Here is a 13,507-nt window from a genome sequence, read left to right as displayed (position 1 = left end):
TCAAAGTGTGGTGGGCATTGAAACAATAAAGCCTTTCCACAGCAGTAAGGTCTATTGCCATAAATGTATGGTACCTTACTGTCTGAATCCAGCACGGCCTCTAAACCTTCTAGAAATGTTCTCCTTCCCTCAGGGGTAGTCTCTCAGTTAAGGCTACTTTCACACTACCGTTAATATTTTCTGGTATTGAGATCCGTCATAGGGTCTCAATACTGGGGAAAAAAGCTTCCGTTTTGTCCCCATTCATTGTCAAAGGGGACAAAACGTAACTGAACAGAACGGAATGCTCCAAAATGCATTCCGTTCCGTTCTCATACCATGCTGTGGTTTGCTTTCCTTCCTGGGATGCGGAGCAAGAGGGAGCTGTCATGACCCACAATGCAAGTCAATGGGGATGGACCCGTTTTCTCTGACACAATAGAAAACGGATCCGTCCCCATTGACTTTCAATGGAGTTCATGACGGATCCATCTTGGGTATGTTAAAGATAATACAACTGGATACATTCATAATGGATGCAGATGGTTGTATTATCAGTAACGGAAGCGTTTTTGCCCGAACCCTGCCGGATCCAGCAAAAACGCTAGTGTGAAAGTAGCCTAAGTTGTTCTCAGGCAGCTTTTCATTCTCAGGAATGGTGTTTCCTGGATGAGGCTTCTCTTTGGGCCTACTTGGCAGGAGCTCACACATCTAGCTTTGCTCAACTAAGACTCATTCATTGTTTATGCTGTAATGTTATTTAAAAAATTATGTAAATTAATGATGACCTCATTTTCTTATAACCAGGTTTAAATAGACCTGATCACATTGTTTTTAAGATATATGTTTTATATATTTTATTCATTAAAGTGTGGTAAATCTTAGTGCCCCATCCTTTGCCAGTTTTTGTTTATCTAATAGTGCACGTATTTTTCGGGACCCGCCAGTGGGCACCCATGGCCTAAGGGAGCTGCTTTGGAATCACACTCTGCTTACAAGTGTTTCCCAGCATTGTGCATGGTTAAGCACAACCCCATCTGGTGAGTTGCAATCCCCTGCATCAGGGGGAAACTCTACATCACAATTCACAAACAGGGGGTGGGGTCCTCTTCTCTTTTTCTCCATTAAAGGGGTTCTGCACTTTGTTTTAACTGATGATCTATCCCCTGGATAGATCATCAGCACCTGATTGGCGGGGGTCCGACACCCGGGACCCCCTCCGATCATCTGTTTGAGAAGGCAGCGGCGCTCCAGCAGCGGCCCGGCCTTCTGACTGTTTACCTTTGGCCCAGTGATGTCATGACTAGTATCAACTAGCATGGGCGGGGCTAAGCTCCATTCAAGTGAACAGAGCTTAGCCCCGCCCACACTAGTTGATACTAGTCGTGACGTCACTGGGCCAGTGGTAAACAGTGAGAAGGCCGTGGCGCTGCTGGAGCGCCGATGCCTTCTCAAACAGCTGATCGGCGGGGGTCCCGGCTGTCGGACCCCCGCTGATCAGATGCTGACGATCTATCCAGAGGATAGATCATCAGTTAAAACAAAGTGCAGAACCCCTTTAATCAAGGGTGAATCCCGCCCATCGCCCTGGAAACTAGGCTAACACTGCTAGTGTTAACTGTTTGTTGTCTATACACAACCATTTGGTATACATAAAGAGATAAGTGCTTTTAACAGTAAATCACAACATTTAACTACGTGGCATGGCATTAACATTAAAGGAACAGCACTATTGTGTGGCGGCACTAAGCACTAAGGGGGCACTCTACTCTGTGGGGGCACTAAGGGGGAATAACTTCTATGTGGGGGCACTAGGGGCATAACTACTGTGTGGGGTGCTAAAGAGGCATAACTGTGGGGGCAGTAGCAGGGCATTCTTACTGTGAGGGGGCACTAAAGCATAACTACTTTAAGGGGTTCATAACATGGACATTCTATTTTTTGGGGCAGTAATGGAACATCATTAAGGGGGTATCAAGGGGAATAACCACTGTCTGTGGGCACAAAGGGGACTGGGTGTGTATAGATAGTTATTGGACGAAGTTAGAGACTTAGTGTAAAGAAATTTGCCATGAAGCACCACTGCTGTTGTGCGTCCTTGGGCTTTTCAAAAGTTAGTGGGTATGCTTTAAGCACATCCACAGTAATTTTTAAATATCGCTCACCTCTGTGGCTCCTGTAAAAAATAGAAGTGGCCCCACTCACCTGCTGGACCCCAAAGCAGTTACTCTTTTGTAAGAAACAGAAATGTTGCCCTGTAGGCTTCCTTAATCCCTCACTCCCTTGCTCCTTCCTCACAAGTCATGGCTCTGAGAATATCAAACAGTTGACACTTTGGTCAGGTCTTGTTTGCCAAGACATAAATCCTGCAGATATCCTCTTTGCTAAATGTTCTCCCAGGTAAAAGACTCTCTTTTAAAAGCCTTTCAACAGCTTGATGAGGTCAAGAAGTCACGGAAAACCACAGGCAGCAAGTAAGTGGGCAGCAGTGTGAGGAGCAGGACTAAAAGACAAACCACAAGTGTGCCGCCCATGGACCTTAATGCTTCAAGATCATTGATTGTGGTCATGACTACCCTCAGGGTTTTATTGCAGGATATTTATGATCCTACAAACTACTCAAAGCTCCACAAAGGAGTGAGCCTGAAAATACTTGGCTTTACTTTCTTCACGCTGACCTTGGGTTGTCCCATCTCTTAGACTCTAGTTTCATCCAAAGTTGCGTCTATAATTCTACAACTGGGTAAAGTTAGCACTCTAAAGCACCAGCATGAAGCTTGGATGTAAACACATAAACCAAGGCCCCGTCTCCCCCATTTCTCATTCTTTGTCTATAGCTTATAACTGTTTTCGCCACCATAAAGGTTTTTTGGGGGGATTTATTTCATGGCAAGTAAAGGGGTTTTCCCACAATAACACCCTATCAGTTAAAAGGTCCTATCGATCATGAGAACTTAGGTTCTGTGTCCCCTGCTTGATAGTTACGCATAAAAGTTCTTATTGTAGGCCAATTCCTTTGTAGAATGGTAACCAGATACCCCCCTAAAAGCTCCAGGATTTGGGTGTGACAACCCCCTATATCTACACTAACTTTGATAATAAGGGTGTATTCCTGCAACAGTCCAAGCTTTTAATCCAAGCTCAATGGCAAAGCTAAATATCCCAAATATCACAGACATTTCTAAGAATGAGAGCAATGTATGTGGTGAGGATATGGTAGAAATGTAAATACAGTACGGATAAAAGGAAGGACAAGTCTACATAAGCTTCCCTCATCCTATAATCATTATATTTGCCTGCAGGGAAACCATAAAACCAGTTACATTGACAGATTTTGAAGGCGAAGAATATATTTTGACAATCAGCCATGGAACCTTCCCCACCCATATTAATCCATATGTAGAGAGCTATGATCATCTGATTTATAAAGAGCGGAAGGAAAGTGCCACACAGATAGTTCATGCAAAATCCAGGTCATAGCGGTGAGTGCTGGCAGTGGGTGTCTCATCATGGCATACTGCTAGATTACTTAAATTATACCTGTCTGCAACCTTGGCACAGAAAACACAGCAAACAGGAGCCATAACTAGTTAGTCTGCAAATAAAGAGCACATGATTGTGTCTACAGGTTATTAGGAGAATGTATGTATTCTGTGGTTTGATCTCATCTGCATCCTCCACAATACAAACACGCATTCATGTATGGAGACCTGACCATCACACCTACATATATGGGCGTGTTGGAAATCCCTTTCAAAACCATGGGTGTTAATAAGGAGTTGGTCACCCATTTTGCAGCCTTAACAACTTCCACTCATCTGGGTAGGCTTTCTGTATCAAGCCCCTAAAAAGCCAGAGCAGAAGATGAGAGTGGTAGTGGCCCCGATGATAATGTGTAATGGTGTACTCCCTCAAGCCATTGCACCATGGGTCGGACTCGGTACAGTGTAGAAGGGGCACCCTATATTCCCACGGGGCACTACCTGTAACTGCCTGATTGTAGTTTGGGGTGCCCTTGATGTTAAATGTCCTTGTGGGTGCAAAGGAGGATTTGAAATGGTCCAATTGCCAATTTGTGGGGGTAGGATAGTCAGTAACTAGGCCAGTTTAACCAAACGGGAGTCTCTCTTTACTGTGTACAAAATAACAGTTGTAGTATGTACATCCAGCAATTATCTGTACACAGTGCAAATTCTTCACAGAAGTCCAAGCATGAGCTAAGCAAGTAGTTGTCAGCAATTGCCCTCTGATAACTCTTTCTGTTGCTAAAGTCTCTGTGACTGGGATCTCTAGTTAGCAACTGCAATCTGGCAACCATGGATGTAGTGGAAGTGTAGAGGGTGTCTTAACAGGTTACACAATCCAGCAGCAGGGTCTGGAACGCTTTATGCTTGTAGCCATGCAAATACTCCTTCAGACATACCAGTACAAACCAATTGCAGATACCCTCTTCCACTGCATTTCCACAAAGTTTGGATTTATCTGTGCCAATTTGTGCCTGTCCAGCAAAAAGAACATTTGTGGGGTCTGATACCGATTTTGGGGGAGAAAAGTCTAGCTAGTAATCCATGGTCTAATTGATCCTGAAGGTGTTGGTGCTAAAGTCAGGGCTTTGTGCAGCCATGAGTTCCTGCACACCAAACTCATGACCTCATGTCTTTATAGACCTCACTCATACTGAAACTGAAAAGGGTCTTCCCCAGAATGGTACCACCAAGTTGGAAGTGATAATTGTGCAAAATGTCAAATTATGGAAATAGGACCCAAAACCCTAAAAAAGACCCATACCATCATCCCCCCGCCACCAGATTTTAGATTAAGTACTGTATAATATACTAAACCTGGATTCATCATCAGACTCCCAAATGAAACGTGGTTCCTCACTTCAAGGGCTAGTTCACACAAACGTTTTTTGCGTTCTGTATACAGCCTGTACTTTGCATTCCGTATACGGTCCGTATATGGAACCATTCATTTCAATGGGTCCACAAAAAATGCATTAGTTGCTCCATTGCTCCGTTCCGTGACCCCGCAATAGGCATCTCTATAATAGGCCTCCTGTTCCGTTCCGCAAATTGCGGAAGGCACACAGGCGGCATCCTTGTTTTGCGGATCCGCAATTTGCAGACCGCAAAACACGGCATGGTCGTGTGAACAAGCCCTAAAGTATAGGTTTCCACTGCTCCAGACTCCAGTGCCTTCCACCACTCCAGCAGACACCTGCCAATGTCGTGGTGATCTTAGGATTTGGTGCAACTCCTCACTCATGGAAACCCATTTCATGAAGCTCCTGGTTTACTACTGTTCTTGGGCCGATGTCACCTACAAAACTGGTGCTCTGTAGTGATACAATTGAGAATAAATGATTTTTATTAACCACGCTATTCAGCACCTGACAACCCCGCTCTGGGAGTTTCTATGGCTTCATGACCGAGTTATCATTACATATTTCCTAGATGCTTCTACTTCACAGTAAAAGCACCTACTGGTGAATGGGCAGATTGCACAGATCAGAAATTTCCAAAATTCACTTGTGAAAAACAAAGAAACCTATAACAGTGCCACATTTTAAGTCACTGAGCTCCATGGTACGACCCATACTACTACCATGTATGTCTATGGAGATTACTTCAGAAGTGGCAAAAGGAACCTTGTATCAATGGTGCTGTCCTACAAATGATCTGAGGACGCTGGTAGCGCAGATACAAGGATCCTTTTTCACTTCTCACTAGTACTCAAATTCTGGATTTCCTTCTACTAGGACTACCAGGCAGCAGCTATCCTCAATCATACCTACAGACTTTTGGGTTGTTGTGCTCCTAGCACAACAAGGTAAGTGGGACCAATACATATCCCCCTCTTGCTTTCTACAAAAAGTATTGCTCTATGTAAGTTGCTTGTGATTTTTTAAAAATTAGATAAGGTATGAAGATTATGTAAATATGTGCTTGATTATATGCACCTGTTGGCAATGGGTCGCTAAAACACCTGAACTCAATAACTGTGGGGGGGGGGACCCATGCTTAAAGGGACACTGACAGGGCCAATAAGCATATTGAGGTCTATATATGTGACTACAGGTCTTATACAGGGTATTACAATCATATAAGTATCCCCCCTGTCCACATTATACAAACAGTAAACTTTAAGTTTTATAACCTGCTCCAACGGTCTTCAATCTGCCCAAGGGGCGGCGTTTCACCTCTCTTGCGCCCAGCCAGCCTCCCCAACTGCCGATTTGAAGCGCCGCCCAGCTCATGAATATTCAGTTTGCTGGGCGGCTTCTGCGGTCCCCGCTCTGAAGCGCTTCGCTTAACAGTGCCCTGCGCATGCGCCGGATCTTGTGAAGTCCGGTACAGTAAGCGCCGCCCAGCTCATCAATATTCACTTCGCTGGGCGGCGCTTACTGTCCCCGACTTCACAAGGGGCGGCTGGCTGGGTGCAAGAGAGGTGAAACGCCGCCCCTTGGGCAGATTGAAGACCGTTGGAGCAGGTTATAAAACTTAAAGTTTACTGTATGTATAATGTGGACAGGGGGGATACTTATATGATTGTAATACCCTGTATAAGACCTGTAGTCACATATATATACCTCAATATGCTTATTGGCCCTGTCAGTGTCCCTTTATTAAGACCATGTAGTGTATCTATTTTCCGCTCCATTTGAAATGAAATCCTCACTAGGCACTTGCAGCACCATCATTGATTTCTGGCCCGTGCAAATTGTTTGAGTGCCCCTGGTGTCCAGTAGTTAAAAAGGGTCCATGATTAACCCCTTCCTGACATCCGTTGTACATGTATGGTGGATGTCAGGTCTTCAAAGATGGCGCCTGCTCCAAAGCTCCATAGCCATTTTACACAGCAGACACCTGGGGCTAATGTCTGCCATCAGCGATAATGACAATCGCAGACATTTAACCCCTCAGATACCGAACGGCTGATCTGAGAGGCTATCACAGTAGTAGTTTCACATGCAGGCCTTCATAGGTACATAGTAAAACTCCTATAGGCTTCAATTGTAATTCATTGCAGTCTAAGGAACAAGCAATCTATGTAACAATCACTTATTAATGTACCTTAAGAGGACTTAAAATATGTGTAAAAAAGTAAAAAAAAATGTTTTTAAAAATATAAAACAAAATAAAAACATAAAAATTCGAATCATGCTGCCCCTTTCCGAAAATAAATACAAAAATAAACAAAATAAATAAATAAAGATAATTTGCACCGCTGCATGCTTGTATTAATAAAATATAAACGTATGCATCCGGTACGGTGAATGCCGTAATGGAAAGAAATTAAAATGGACAATTGACCGTTTTTTCATTGCTTCACCTCTTTAAAAAATGTAATAAAAAGTATTCAAAAACACTCCAACGTGGTATCACTGAAAACGACAGATTGCCACACAAAAATGAGCCCCCACACAGCTCTGTAGACATGGGAGTCAGATTATGGCAATGCAAAGAAAATATATTTTTTTCCAAAGCTTTTATTTTTTTCCAGTATTAAAACACAAGAAAAGCTATATACCGTATTTATCGGCGTATAACACGCACGGGCGTATAACACGCACCTTCATTTTAGAGGGAAATTTCAGGAAAAATAAATAAATTTCAAATAAAGCCTCTGATCTGCCCCCTCTGGTAACGCAAACCCCCCCCCCTCCCTCACCAGTATTAATCATTGGTGGCAGTGGCCACAGGGTCCCCCTCCTCCCCCCCATCATTGGTGGCAGTGTCAGTTCCTATCGGAGCCCCAGCAGTGTAATGCTGGGGCTCCGATCGCTTACCATGGCAGCCAGGAGTCACGCTACTGAAGCCCTGGCTGCCATGGTATGTTAGTGAGCAGAGAGCAGCGCATTATACTCACGTGCGCTGTGGCCGCCGGTCGCTCCTTCTCATAGGTCTGTGCGGCGCATTGCTAATGCTGTAAGCATTAGCAATCCGCCGCACAGACAGAAGAAGGAGCGACCGGCGGCCACAGCGCACGTGAGTATAATGCGCTGCTCTCTGCTCACTAACATACCATGGCAGCCAGGGCTTCAGTAGCGTGACTCCTGGCTGCCATGGTAAGCGATCGGAGCCCCAGCATTACACTGCTGGGACTCCGATCGGAACTGTGGGATATGGCCGGCACATTCATTGGTGCGCAGTGGCCACAGTCCCTCCCCTCCTCCTCCTACTCTGTCCTCGTTGGTCTTCAGCGGCAGCCGCTCACAGTGGGGAGGGAGGGACTCCCTCCTCCTCCCTCCGCTGTGCCGGCCGGCTCAGTCCTGCCTCTCTGGCCTCCGGAGGACACGTTTCAGCCCTAATCGGCGTATAACACGCATACATCATTTGCCCCCTATTTTCAGGGGGAAAAAGTGCGTGTTATACGCCGATAAATACGGTAAATGTTTTTTTTTTCCAATTACATCCCATTTGGAATTTTCTTCCAGCTTCTCACCACATCTTATGCAATATTAAATGGTGCAATTAGAAGGCACCGTTTGTCCCACAAATCCAAGCCCTCTTACATCAATGTAAATGGAAGAATAAAAAAGTTATGGCTCCGGTCAGGCAGGGAGTGAAAAATAAAAACACCAAAAATTAAAAATCGCCTTATCAGGGCTCATACACACGACCATTTGTATTTTGCGGTCTGCAAAAAACGGATCCACAATAAATTTGGATGACGTCCGTGTGCATTCCGTATTTTGCGGAATGGAACAGCTGGCCCCTAATAGAACGGTACTATTCTTGTTCTATTTTTTTGCGGAACAGAAATACGGACATACAGAAACGGAATGCACACGGAGTACCTTCTGTAAAAAAATGGAACGGACACCGAAAGAAAATACATACGTGTGCATGAGCCCTCAGGAAGGAGTTAAATATTACATTTTTCTGTTAGATTTTGCAGAATGTATTCATTATTCCATAGATATTTTTTCTATAATGCTGCTTTGTATAGGTATTGGTATTATATTCTTATTATGGCGCCCCCTGGTGTTTGATTCTATTTTTCTGTATGTTCGCCTAATGTTTCCCAAATTTTTACGCAGAGAACCTCTTCAATAACCCAACAGAATTGACAGGTATCATTTCCACCACCTAGAATAGTTAGGTTTCTGGTCTTCATGCTCTGCTTCTGATACAGGGTTCACCTATGTAAAGACGCGTTCCTGTTCACCGCGATCATGGAGATAATACCGGATTACACGCTAGTACTTTCACCTGCAGGGAATCTTTTTATGATGGGAAATTGAAACAGACGGCCAAGATTACACAGAGCAATATTAAACCCAGACATTTCTAAATCATGAAGTAGAAGGTGAACTTGTTCCTCTGTTTACTCCTACAGATTCGATTGTTTGGGGTTATTTGTAAAAGGATCACACCCTTCTCCCTCCTACACACCCCACGCTTGTCACTACACGTCTGTCTCCTCCGATGGGACGAAACAAATGAAAAGTGTACGTGCGTCTCGCTGAGGGACTTCGAAAGTGAATATAAAATCTTGAATATTCTGTGACAATTAAGTAATATTCTATTAGTAATCTTAATAGTGGGCAGCCCGTTATACTCTGCTTTGCCACAGGGAATGAATAGAGCGCCATGGCACATGCTCTGCCTGCCGCTCCATTTATTTTTGGGTAGAGAGACCCCCCCTTCTCATAGTCATGGGGGTATGCAGCGTCCCACATATGTGTGTAAAAGGGACACTTTAAACATCTGCCTATTTAGTTAATGTATCTAATATATTGTATTTTCCTAATATCAGGCTGGTGATGTCATTACACCCATTCGACCCTAGGTGGTGCTGGTGCCACATAATATATATAGCCAGGGGTTTGCTAATAAAGTTACTTAAGAGGAAGTGAAGTAGTGTATTGTAGAGAGGAGGAAAACAAGTGTATGGAGGAGAGAAACAGGCATTATCCACTATATAGCTGCAATTTCTTTCCTCCGAGACCCGATCAATCCTGGAGAGGACAAACTAAGAGTAATTACAACAGCTTAGCACTGGACAGTGAGTCTACGTCTGAATATAAAGCAAGCCTAGTGAAGGTTAGAGCTGAGTCTTGCCTATGGACTTCACAAGCACAAGTGACCAAGAGTAACTTTCCAAGTTCCTGGACATGACTGGATGATTAAACGCCATAATTATCCTTATTCACTAGAAGCCTTATGGGATATAGTGAACCTGAATACTTCAGGAGAGCATCCTGCAATAATGTTGCAGAGAGTTTGCCTGCCACGAGGGAGAAACACCCTTATTGGATAGCTCAAGATAATTAGAAAACAGCATATTTAGTACCAGAGTGCTATAGTTTGGACTATTACAGAAGTCTTGCCTGTAAAGTGACAATTGCCTAAACCTGATAAAAGGAATACTAATGAACCTATTTCATCACTCATGCCATACAAATGAACTGTATTTGTACTGACTACCTGAAAACAATTGATTCAGTAAATATTCAACTGTTTCATTACAACTCCTCATCATTTCTACTATTACATCATTTCTACTACTACACTCAACATTTGGCGTCACAAACACAGGGGTCGAGCCACCAAAGCACCTTAAACACCTATACCATCAAGGGCACCTCAACTTCCATCTGGCTGGTGTTCCCTGCAATAGAGAGTGCCCCGGAGGATTTAATGCTGTCTTCCCATCCACTGCACTGCCGGCCCAGGGAGGCTCTGCTAACCTTGAGTACAAACAACTACGACCCCCATCGGTCTACCATAGCCTCACGTGTTTCCCCTGCGGTCCAGCTCTCTGCAGGTACCAGTGGTCAGACACCCACTAATCTAATAGTTATCCCCTATTCTGTAGATAGACAACTTCTTATAACCGGAATACCCCATTTAATCACCAGGGGCTATCCGACCCCTGAAATGCCCCCCGCCCCCTTCTTACACACAATGTACTTCCCTTGCTCTCCGCCGCTCCTGGTTAACGCACGGCCCCTGCTGCATCTCCCTGTCGCGCAGATAAAAACATCCGGGGGTGGGGGTGGGGGGGTTAGCCAATGACAGGAATGAGCCTCTCTAGCATCGCAGGTGAAACTAGCTGACCCATGTGCACTTGGCAGATGAAGGCATCTGTGTTGGTCCCATGTTCATATGTGCCCAGATTGCTGAGAAAAATAAGGTTTTAATATACAGCTGCACTGTGAATGTTTACATGGTGTGTTCAATAAAAACATGGTAACATGTAATTCTTTGTGTGTTATTAGTTTAAGCAGACTGTGATTGTCTATTGTTGTCACTTAGATGAAGATCAGATCACATTTTATGATCCATATCATTCCAAAGGGTTCACATACTTTTTCTTGCAACTCTATGCAAATGAGCCTCTAGGAGCAACCTGCTACTGGGTAGCTCTTTTGTTGCTACCTGTATATTATTGACCAATCTGGTTCCACTTCTTAGGACCTTCCACTTCAATAGTACCAATCTGGAAGGTCCTAAGAAGTGGATCCAGATTGGTCAATAATATACAGGGAGCAACAAAAGAGCTGCCCAGTAGTCAGTTTAATCATGACACTGAGAGGCAGGTTATAAAAGCCCGGTCCCGTCCCCTTCACAGTGCACTGCCCAAACCCCTGAAGACGCCAGGTCTCTGGCGAAACATGTTGGGGGGCAGACTGTAATCTAAGTGTTTTAGCCAGTTAGCATCCTGCCAAGCCACGGCCAAGCAATGTAAATGAGCAAGTAGAGAAAGCTAGGAAGTGCGCACACTGATCTCAGGGTAGCAAACTGTGAATCAACAGCAGGCACCATACTATACACGACTGATGCCGTGTGGAAACTGAAGAGCAAACGAGGCAGATTTCAGTGTAGAGAGCGATCCAACCAGCCACATTGCTATACTAGGCCATTTAAAGCGGCAGTGCAGACGCAGCTGAAAATTTTAACCAAGTTAGTCATAGGTAGAAATATTTTTAGGGATGTGAAATAAACGTTATATATTAAATACATAAATAAAACACGTGTCAACCTAGAGACAATCACTGGTCCTAGTGACCAATTGTAAATAAATAGTGAACTGTAGTCCCTCACCTGCAGCAGGGTCTGTAAACCTGTAGCTTGCTGGTCACTCTGCAGACTATCAACACTGTAGTTTTAACGGTTTCCTAGTGTTTTTGTAGTCTCTCTGGAATAGTTGTCTCACAGTAGAACTGGTTCTCTTGATGGTCCCTAAAATCCTTGGAGTAGGAGGTCTTTTTTTTGCTTCCTTCCTACACACTGTCCTAGCTATAACTCCCATTCCTGGGAGGAAGTAGGACCAGCCCCCTCCTACCAAGAGGTTGATTGACTGGGATATTACCTACCATATCTCTGCCTGCTGGTCTACATACATAACATAACATGAAAAAACATAACAGTACCACAACTGAGCATGCATGTCCACCACAGTCATGTCACTGAGGACGAAGAAATAAAAAAAGAACAAACAGCAGGTGGCGCTATACAGATTCATTTTGATTGTTAAGGCGTCTTTCACACTTGCGTTGTCCGGATCCGGCGTGTACTCCATTTGCCGGAATTACACGCCGGATCCGGAAAAACGCAAGTGTACTGAAAGCATTTGAAGACGGATCCGTCTTCCAAATGCTTTCAGTGTTACTATGGCACCCAGGACGCTATTAAAGTCCTGGTTGCCATAGGGGGAGCGGTATACTTACCATCCATGCGGCTCCCGGGGCGCTCCAGAGTGACGTCAGAGCGCCCCATGCGCATGGATGACGTGCCATGCGATCACGTGATCCATGCGCGTGGGGCGCCCTGACGTCACTCTGGAGCGCCCCGGGAGCCGCACGGACGGTAAGTATGCTGCTCCCCCGCTCCCCACTACACTTTACCATGGCTGCCAGGACTTTAGCGTCCGGCAGCCATGGTAACCACTCTAAAAAAGCTAAACGTCGTATCCGGCAATGCGCCGAAACGACGTTTAGCTTAAGGCCGGATCCGGATCAATGCCTTTCAATGGGCATTCATTCCGGATCCGGCCTTGCGGCAAGTCTTCAGTTTTTTTGGCCGGAGCAAAAAGCGCAGCATGCTGCGGTATTTTCTCCGGCCAAAAAACGTTCCGTTCCGGAACTGAAGACATCCTGATGCATCCTGAACGGATTTCTCTCCATTCAGAATGCATTAGGATAATCCTGATCAGGATTCTTCCGGCATAGAGCCCCGACGACGGAACTCTATGCCGGAACAGAACAACGCAAGTGTGAAAGAGCCCTAACTCAGATGTTTTACAAAATGTTTAGTTACATGCAATTACAAAAGTATTCAGATCCACATTCTGGATTGAAAAAAGGAGAATATTTTTTTTGTGGGACAACACCTTTAATGTCATTAACTTACACAATAACATATCCTAGGTTAGACATGTTCTACCAGTTTTGGAAAATGATAAGGGGGAAGAAAGACTCAACATTTTAGGGTTATTTAAAATCTCTCAATATACCATATGCAAGATATCAGTTTTTTACATTGTGGACTATATTCTTATATAAACAATTCACAGC

Source organism: Bufo gargarizans, chromosome 4 (assembly GCF_014858855.1).
Source record: "Bufo gargarizans isolate SCDJY-AF-19 chromosome 4, ASM1485885v1, whole genome shotgun sequence".
NCBI classification, from domain to species: domain Eukaryota; kingdom Metazoa; phylum Chordata; class Amphibia; order Anura; family Bufonidae; genus Bufo; species Bufo gargarizans.
This window is presented reverse-complemented; position numbering follows the sequence as displayed.